Genomic DNA, 10,669 nt, shown 5'->3' with positions numbered 1-10,669 from the left:
GGAACCATTTGTAGCAGATGCACAAGTTTGGCCTCTTTTGAAAGGAAACACTGAATAAAAAAAAAATTCTGAAGTCTTACTTAGAACGTAAGTCCAAAGTCGATAACAATATCACAAAAAAATTGCGAAACTGACGGTCGTTGGCCGTTTGATCTTATAACCCGAGATTGGAAGCATGTAATAGGTCAAGCGGTGTGTCAGTCAAACGGCGGCCAATTTAGCTTTCAACCGATATGTTGGTTGAGAGACAATAACACAGCGTGACGCCGACAGACGGCTGTAATGTGTTGCAACACTAGAGGGCGGGCCGTCAGAACTCTAAGAGGTTAATGTCAGTGTACACTACACTAGGCAACGGAAATGTGTCTTTCTGTATATGCCTCCTAAGTACACACACACACACACACACACACACACAGTCTTCAGAGAGGTCAGAGTGCAGGGTTGCCTGCAGTGAAGCACCCCTGGAGCAGTGTGGAGTTCCAGTGCCTTGCTCAAAGGCACTTGGGAAGATGATGGGCACCGTAGATGTAACACCAGCCACGCGTGGGTCACCACGGCTGGAATACACAGACCTTTGGGTTACTGCTCTGCCTCTTTACCTGGAGGCCGTCCTGTGAGAGATCCTCATCTTTACACTGTGGAGAGGAGTCCGCAGGAATCTATTGATCTCCAGAATCTACTGATCATCTCGTGCAACTATGGATCCTGTGCCTCGCGCGTGTGTTTACCGTTTATAGCCCAGTTTCCTCCACACACATAGTACACGGGGAGGAGGAGTGCTTGGCGTGTGGAGCGGTTACCATGGCGTTCTGCAGCTGTATTTCACACAACGACCAATACTGGCTGAGCGGTGTCTTGTTTACTACTGTGGGTGGTGAGGTGGGTCAGACCCAGGAGGTTCATTTAACCCTCCTCGTCTTCCAGCTTGACAGCTGTGTACATCCGACATCAAGTCCTGGGTCGGCAGCTCCACAGATAACCTGGTAATTTCCCCCGCATTTCACTGTATACCTGTATGCTGTGACAAATAAAACTCTTGTATATCTTGTAGAAAGGCCCTGTGTAAGTACGGCTTTACAGACCCATTCCATAGCCGTTTTATACTTTTTTTTTGGTCTTTTTCCCCCTCCATTTTCCTCCGATTTTCTCCCATCCCAATGTTAGTTGTATGCCAATTCCCAGTCCCTTCCTGGTCGCTGCGCTTTACCCCCCACAGTCAGATCATCTGGGAGAGTGGAGGCTACCACGTGCTTCCTCCGACACACGTCCAGCCAATCACCGCTTCTTTTCACCTGGCAGCGCGGACTCTCATTGAGAGGGCGTAGCGTGTGGGAGGACCACACTATCCCCCTCACGTCCAATCCGCGCTTAGCAGGCGCCCCGACCGAACTGTAGGAGTCGCTGTTTACAACGACCCGGACCCACCCCGCCAGCTTCTCCCACCCTCTGATACAGCCAATTGTATCAGTGCAGACGGCCAGCCAAGCTGGTGACAACCCCGGAGCTGTGAGCTGGATTCGAACAGGCGAACCAAGCTCACAGCTCCGGGGCTGGTGACGAACGCAATCTCCGCTCGACCACCTAACCGCCTGCCGTTTTATACTTCTAACGAAGAACCTCATATCACCAAAGCTACGGACCTTAACTATGAATAAACAAAACACTCTATTATCCAAAGATGGTGAGTTAAGAGTGTTTTGTTTATTCAAAGTCTGTAGCTTTGGTGATATATCACATTCATATATAGATGTGGAATGACTTTACGATTGCAAATACAAGGGCTTTCCAAAAACATGTCAAAGTGGAGTTATACGAGGTTCTTCATCAGAAGATTTAAAATCTCAAAGTAGAAAACAGCTATGTTTGCAAACTATTATCTAAAGATGGTAAGTTAAGAGTTTGAAAACATTGCTCCTCTTGAGTTACTGTATGGTTCCCCGTGTGAGGATTTAATGGTCTGCTATCCAACGCGGACCGCTTCAGAACTCAGTGACCTCCTACCCAGATGCACCCTGTCCGAGACTCCGTGATTAACATTCTACCATATGTGTCCACATGTGTGGTCAACACTGCACTCAAACAGCAGGCGGTGGGAAGCTATTTTAGTAAGGAGCTATCTGTAAAGAACCCATTGTCAGGGTCTATTCAGAGTGCAGAAGTATCTCTTAATCTGATATATGGCCGTTGGAAACCACTTGAAGAACGAGAAACCAACGTAAAAAACAGAAAGATACAGAACCCACACAGTGAACAGCTGAGGCAGTTGTTGACCCCTACATTGATACATGATGATTGATATGACATTGATACATTGATGGGGCGACAGTGGCTCAGGAGGTAGAGCAGTCATTCCCGGTTCGATTCCCGCTTTTCCCGGGCAGCGTGTCGAAGTGTCCTCCTTGAGCAAGACACTTAACCCCTAACTGCTCCCGATGAGCAGGTTGGCACCTTGCCTGGTCGCTCGCCTCCACCGTCGGTGTGTGGTTGTGTGAGCGAATGGGTAAAATGTGAGGAACAAATTGTAAAGCGCATTGGATAAAAGCTGCTATATAAATGCAGCCATTTACCATTTACACACATAATGACCTCCATTCGATTAGATTTAGATTAGATTCAGATTCTTTGTCATTATACAGCAGCACAAGTACAGTACAATGAAAATAAGTTGTCTGTCGAATTGTATTGTACTGCCTTTTATAATTTTGACCGCCAATTGTAATGTTTGTTTGTAAATCAAGAAACTGAAAATAAAAATTTAAGTAAAAAAAAAAAAAAGTTGGCAGGATTATATCCAGATCAATTTCAATTCAGACAGATATGGATATGTGTATATATATATATGCTGTGAAATATATAATACAAATATATAATTTATATATAAATTGAGTATAGGCACGTTTTGTCAGGGACCATTGTGCTAAACTAAACCCAGCCCAGCACATTATTGTCTGTCTAATCATCTTTCTTCCAACATGGCTGCCTTACAATTGGTAACCACTTTTGAAAGAAAATGTCTGTGTAGTGGTAGAGTAGGTAAAACACAATACTATTCATGATACTATTCATCCATTATGACTCGTTTACATAAAACTATACAATTTCTGTTGACATATTTCTCAATATCTCAAGCCATAGTAACCATTACTTTGTACATAGCAATTGCTGTTTCTCATTCCGACATGAGAAAAACGATTCTAAAGATTCTGTGAAAGACTATTGTGAAACTGTCCCACCTTTCCTGCCTGTGGCCCAGACACCCAGTGGCATCAAGGTGGAATGCAGCGGAGGTCAGGGTTTGTGTGAACAACCAAAAACCTCTCCACGACCCAGGGCAGGACACTAACTACTGTCCCATCGGCCTCCTAAATTCATCTGACACTTTCATTAGGCTACCAGCCACGTTGAAGTGTAGAATAGAAAGCAGTCCGATTGTGTAGCGGCCAAAGTGTCAAGTAGACAAATTTACCAGCATTTGGCTTGTGGGTTAAAAGGACAGGTTAAAGGACCGATCAGTGATCCAAAACGTGATCAGTGATCCAAAACGTAAACAAATGGGTGTCCCCCGCCAGCAAAAAATAAGATGCAAGAATGGATACAATGACTAACACTAGACAACGGGTAAATATGAGTTTTTCCCAAATTGTATTCACAGAATTTTGTGGTTGCAAAAGGTTTGAATTTGAACACTAAGAACATTCCAAATTGAACGCTAAGAACATTCCAAATGGAACGCTAAGAACATTCCAAATTGAACGCTAAGAACATTCCAAATTGAACGCCAAGAACATTCCAAATTGAACGCTAAGAACGCATCTACGGATCAAACTCTGCAAAAAAACGTATGTGATTATACCCTGCATTAAAAGGGGGATCCCTGTGGATCGCTCTTGTATTTTTAGAAGAGTTGCTTTACTACAGAGTAAAATGAGCCCACAGCCAGCTCTATGCATATCATCATACATATGCTCCAGTTTCCAAATTCCACTCTTGTAGATCTTCTAAATTGAGTTGAGGGTAGAGCTAAGCATCATTATGAGTCTGACATACAGCTCTGCCACCTGCTGTGGCCCCGTCCCCTCAAACTGTTCTTCTGAGAGGCTCATTAACCACAGAGACAAAACATGACCGAGGCTCACTATGTTGTGACATGTTACAGTGAGCCTATTCAGGAGAGCCTGAGAGAGAGAGAGAGAGAGAGAGAGAGAGAGAGAGACAGAGAGAGAGAGAGAGAGAGAGAGAGAGAGAGAGAGAGAGCGAGAGCGAGAGACAGAGCGAGAGCGAGATGGAGGGAGAGGGAGAGAGAGCGAGAGAGAGCGAGAGAGAGCGAGAAACAGAGACAGAGACGGAGAGAGAGAGGGAGAGGGAGAGACATAGAAATGGATAGTGAGAGAGAGAGAGAGAGAGAGAGAGAGAGAGAGAGAGAGAGAGAGAGAGAGAGAGAGAGAGAGAGAGAGAGGGGACATGTAGAAATGGATAGTGAGAGAGACAGAGAGGGGGACATGTAGAAATGGATAGAGAGACAGAGAGGGGGACATGTAGAAATGGATAGAGAGAGAGACAGAGAGGGGGACATGTAGAAATGGATAGAGAGAGAGACAGAGAGGGGGACATGTAGAAATGGATAGAGAGAGAGACAGAGAGGGGGACATGTAGAAATGGATAGAGATGCCAGATATAAATAGAGGGAGAGAGACAGAGAGAGATATAGAGACAGAGCAATGGAAAGAGAGACAGCGATAGAGAGACAGATTTGTAAAAAGAAAGAAAAAAGTACATTATGCTATTAATCTTTCAACAAGCAATTTACAATGCAAACATCTTCAAAACACAAACAAATAATTCACATCAATGCCACAGAAAAAGAGACTCCAGAGAGAGAGAGAGAGAGAGAGAGAGAGAGAGAGAGAGAGAGAGAGACAGACACAGAGAGGGAGAGAGATACCCAAACAGCCACAGGCAAGTTCTGAGTTCAAAAATGGAATAGGATGTTGATGATGAATTGGTCATGAATGAATTTGAATGCTGAGCATGTGTTGTACAGTGTGTGTGTGTGTGTGTGTGTGTGTGTGTGTGTGTGTGTGTGTGTGTGTGTGTGTGTGTGTGTGTGTGTGTGTGTGTGTGTGTGTGTGTACACGTGGTGGTGGTGTTCAACCTGTTCCAAGCTGTGAAAGCTTTTAAAGCAATACGTTACATAAATATACCGTACACAGTGCCAGGAAACATCTTTATTATTTATCAGACTTTCACTTAGAGCGTTTCTGGAACATTTAGTTTTTCAGCTATTACTTTACATATAGCAACAAACAACAACCGAGGTATTTATATATATACACAGGTGCAGCTCAATACATTTAATATCATGGAAAAGTCAATATATGGCTGGGTGGCGTAGCGGAGATTGCGCTAGTCACCAATGCAAGGGACTCCGGTATCGAATCCCATTGCCTTCGGCTTGGACCGGCCGTCGTACTGGCTCATTGGCAGAGCCAGCGGGTGGAAGTCGATGGGTGGGGATTGGACGTTGTGGACAGCGACTCCTACAGGTCGGTTGGGGGACGCCTGCACAGCAGAGACAGGAAATGGCGGGGGTAGTGTGAGCCTCCCACACGTTACTCCTCGCCAATGAGAGTCCGCGCTGTCTGTTGAAAAGATGCGACAGGCTGCCTCCTCGTGTGCCGGAGGGAACACGACGCGTGATGCAAGGCTTCTATCCTCTCTACAACCGACTAGTGGGGGGCATAGTCGAGCAACGTTCAAGACGGGAGGGGAGAATTGGATACACGAAATTGGGATGGGAGAAAAATAGAAAAAGTGGATAAAAAAAAAAGAAAAGTCTATATATTTTGCTATATTGATGCAGTAATTTGTGCAAAAGGAGCCCCAACCAAGTAGTGAGTGAACATACATGAACATACTTTTCAGAAGGCCAACATTTCTATATTAAAAATATTATATTTTGTTGATTGGTCTTCAAACTTTCTGAGATACTGAATTTTGGACTTTCGTGAGCTGTAAGCCATAATCATCCAAATTAAAACAAATAAAAGGCTTGAAATATGTGTAATGAATCTATAATCTATGAGAGTTTTGCTTTTTGAATTGAATTACTGAAATAAAATAACTTTTCCACGATATTCAAATTTATTGAGCTGCACCTGTATATAAAATACATTTAAAAAATAAAATAAATACATTTAAAAAAGGGTGCCAAAAAAGGATCTCAATTGTTTAATAAAGGAGTTAAATTTCTTGTGGTCATATAGACGTGAATACAAATAAAGTGAATACGTGACGGCACTTCTGCTGTGTGAGACTGCTCCAATTAGTTTCCATGCTGGAGGGTGTTCGAAGTTTTAAATCCACGTCCAAATAGCTCTGGATCGAGCAGCCAGACAGTATAACTGAAAGTAAGAAAGTTGTCCAGTGGGACAGCAAAATGCCTGCACAGAATCCTTTTACATTATCTGTAGATGAATCTGAATCTATATCTGTATATTATATCCCTTACCTACTCTTACTAGTTACGCTGCTGGCCAGTATGACTACTACCATAATGTATTTATACTTGTACATATTAATATTACAAATCTATTAGGGGTGTAAAGGTACACGTATCCATACCGAACCGTTTCAGTAACTGGACCTTAGGTTGTGTACCAAACAAATGCAACGGTATGTTAACCACTAACGACCGCCCACCGGGAGCTGTTTTTTTTCACAATCTAATATAATAATTTATTTTTTTATTTTTTTAACAAGTTGATTATTAATTTCAATATAGAATATTCGTTGACAGCACGAGTACAATTAGTTACTGCACACTACATCGCCCCTGAGTGGAACATGGAAAGCCAAACTTTTATTTAAAATAAGTGCTAAATTTTAGAAGAATGAAATTAAACAGTTTCAACCCAACAATCTCAACACATCTTAACAATAAGCTTCAACAGCTTTAACGCTTCCTTTTGTCTTTCTCTCCCTCTTATATAATCCCACTCCCCCACGTTCTCTTGTGCAGTGAGCTCCAGTCCTGCCAGGATGTTACATGTGGGCTGGAATGGTGTCAGGGCCGCGCTCAATAGTGAACCTGGGATGCCATTTGGTTTTAATGTCCAAAGTGGAGGAAGCTGCCTTGCAGCATACTGATTAAAAGCTCAGTTTTCATTGTCCAAGTTTCTCTTTTTAGAGCACGCCATGTGAAATTACTTTCCTCCGACTATTAGGGGCTCAGGAGGTAGAGCGGTCCGTCTGGTAATCGGAAGGTTCCCGGTTCGATTCCCGCTCCTCCCAGGCAGCGTGTCGAAGTGTCCTTGAGCAAGACACTTAACCCCCCAATTGCTCCCGATGAGAAGGTTGGCACCTTGCATGGTCGCCTCCGCCGTGAATGTGTGAGTGAATGTGAGGAAGAAAATTGTACAGCGCTTTGGATAAAATATAAATGCAGTGCACCATTTACCATTTATTTCTCAGACAGTCGTCGGTCTCTCCCCCCTGACTGTGCATGTATCTCACTGACTCAAGTCGCAATGCTTATCGGAATGCATAGATTTGATTGGCTGAGTAGCGTCATGTGAGATGATTTGGTCTGTGATTAAAGGCTAAGAGAGATAATAGAAAAAAAATATGAATATATTATCAATAATCCATTGGTTATAAGTCCGGGTCCGGATGGGATATTAGTGCCCTATATTCTAGGTCTATGCTCATCCCTGGAAGGGCAAGTTCATCTAAGAAGTTATACATTTTACGGGTGTCTAAACCCTGAGAAGAGTATAAGTCCATATAAAAATCCTTAAATGTCTCATTGATACGTTTAGGATCATGGACTACAGTGACCTATAGTCTTAACTGAAGAAATACATCCTCTTTTCGGATCTGCCAAGCTAATAATTTACCGCTTTTATCCCCATGCTTGTAGTAATGCCGTTTAGTTCTAGCCATGGCATTTTCGATCACTTGGGGTGGTTAGCATGTCACATTCAAAAGGTCAAACATCATCTCATTATTCATATATAATTAAAAATATATATCGGCATAAAGGCATTTATACTTTATATTTTAACTCTACAGTGTGCCTTGGATTGTTTGAGAGACTTGTATTTTAAATGTTGCACTGAGACCATATTCCACCCATGCAACGAGCCCTTCGCACGATGGAACGAGCACAGTACACCTGAAGTATCCAAAGAGCACCTGTATGTCGTAGGCCTGCTGCGGATAATTACTATAATCGACTTATTGTACGGTATACGGGCATTAAGTCATTTTGGGGACCTGGGTATTATTTGCCATTCCCAATGCGTGTTCGTTTACATAGAATGTCACCAACAACTCATCCAGTCGCCTTGCTTCTAGTCCCTCTCTGTGGGAGGAGGGGCCCCGCGGCTGAGCGGAGAGCGTGCAGCAGTGGACCAGGTGAAGTGGAGAGATAACGTGTTCCTCCGGGCTAATCGTGTTTTTCCACCACGACGACGGCACAATTCACAGCCAGAAAGTTTTGGAAGGATAAATGGGGCTTGGGCTTTCGCAAACCCACAGCTCTGGGAAGGGAACAGTTTGTGTTTAAGCCGAATGAGAGAGGAGAGACCATTAATAATAAAGTGAACCGGGGCCGCTATGTCAACGGAACGACCGCATCATTCTCCTCCATTGGGCCAATGTTTTCCCCAAGTGCTGAAAAGCAGTCGGGAGACGCTCAAGTGTTTTGAGTCACGCATCGGACTCAACGAGTCGGGAGGAGATGAGACAGGACTCAGGAGTAAAAACTCACATGTGTCATCATCAGTGGCTACGTGTCCCTCCCTCATCCTTCTCTTCTCTCTCCTCTCCCCTTATGTTGCTTTTTAAAAGAATCAGCAGTAGACAGCTTCCCTTTGGCACTTGCATGCGTGAATGAGTTGAATAGGCAACAATGAATGAGCTGTTTCAGTGCGACTTGACTGAGGATCACTTTTTTTTTCTTTTTTTTATACTACGCCAAGTTATACCAGTTGCCTATTCCAGTCAGGAAGGCATAGAACGTTCTTCCAGCCTGTAGTTAGACATGACTGTAGTTAGACATGCCTGTAGTTAGACATGCCTGTAGTCAGACATGCCTGTAGTTAGACATGCCTGTAGTTAGACATGACTGTAGTTAGACATGCCTGTAGTCAGACATGACTGTAGTTAGACATGCCTGTAGTTAGACATGCCTGTAGTTAGACATGCCTGTAGTTAGACATGCCTGTAGTTAGACATGCCTGTAGTCAGACATGCCTGTAGTTAGACATGCCTGTAGTTAGACATGCCTGTAGTTAGACATGCCTGTAGTCAGACATGACTGTAGTTAGACATGACTGTAGTCAGACATGACTGTAGTCAGACATGCCTGTAGTTAGACATGCCTGTAGTCAGACATGACTGTAGTTAGACATGACTGTAGTTAGACATGCCTGTAGTCAGACATGACTGTAGTCAGACATGACTGTAGTTAGACATGACTGTAGTTAGACATGCCTGTAGTCAGACATGACTGTAGTCAGACATGACTGTAGTTAGACATGCCTGTAGTTAGACATGCCTGTAGTCAGACATGCCTGTAGTCAGACATGACTGTAGTCAGACATGCCTGTAGTTAGACATGACTGTAGTCAGACATGACTGTAGTCAGACATGCCTGTAGTTAGACATGACTGTAGTTAGACATGCCTGTAGTTAGACATGCCTGCAGTCAGACATGACTGTAGTCAGACATGCCTGTAGTTAGACATGCCTGTAGTTAGACATGCCTGTAGTTAGACATGACTGTAGTTAGACATGCCTGTAGTTAGACATGCCTGCAGTCAGACATGACTGTAGTCAGACATGCCTGTAGTTAGACATGCCTGTAGTTAGACATGCCTGCAGTCAGACATGACTGTAGTCAGACATGACTGTAAGTCAGACATGACTGTAGTCAGACATGACTGTAGTCAGACATGCCTGTAGTTAGACATGCCTGTAGTCAGACATGACCGTAGTCAGACATGCCTGTAGTTAGACATGACTGTAGTTAGACATGCCTGTAGTCAGACATGCCTGTAGTTAGACATGACTGTAGTCAGACATGACTGTAGTTAGACATGACTGTAGTTAGACATGCCTGTAGTTAGACATGACTGTAGTTAGACATGCCTGTAGTTAGACATGACTGTAGTTAGACATGCCTGTAGTCAGACATGCCTGTAGTTAGACATGACTGTAGTCAGACATGACTGTAGTTAATATAATAATAATGCAGGACCTCTTTAGAGAACGACACAACGACATGCAATGGGCGGCACACACACATGCAATTGTCTCTCAGGGTCGCCGATGCGATTGAGCTCTGCTCTTAACCCATCCCGTCGTCCTTCCCCCCAAGGGCTGCCGGGAGCAGACAGGGAGTCGGCGAGGGCCGCGCCCGGGGACCAATCCAAGTGCTCCTGCCTGTCTTCGGGGGGGGGGGGGGGGGAACCCTTGCGAGCACGGGGAGAACATGCAAACTCCACACAGAAAGGCCTGGGATCGCGGAAACCTGGTCCCCAAGCGGGAATCGAACCCTGGACCTTCTTGCTGTGAGGCGACAGTGTTAACCACTACACCACCGTGCCGCAGGGTTAGTTAGACATGACTGTAGTCAGACATGCCTGGCAGGCTCAGCTAATAG

At 44.2% G+C, this 10,669-nt stretch overlaps 1 protein-coding gene across 1 annotated transcript in view; it reads right to left on the bottom strand.

Moving 5' to 3' along the window:
* The window catches only part of LOC311233641 (rho GTPase-activating protein 32-like), a gene marked incomplete at its 3' end in the record, with an annotated part of 117,387 nt that overhangs the window by 99,873 nt on the left and 6,845 nt on the right, over positions 1 to 10,669 (bottom strand). The window lies entirely within an intron of this gene.

The sequence above is a fragment of the Notolepis coatsorum genome (genome assembly GCF_963971535.1).
Source record: "Notolepis coatsorum genome assembly, chromosome: 8".
Taxonomy (NCBI): domain Eukaryota; kingdom Metazoa; phylum Chordata; class Actinopteri; order Aulopiformes; family Paralepididae; genus Notolepis; species Notolepis coatsorum.
This window is presented reverse-complemented; position numbering and strand designations above follow the sequence as displayed.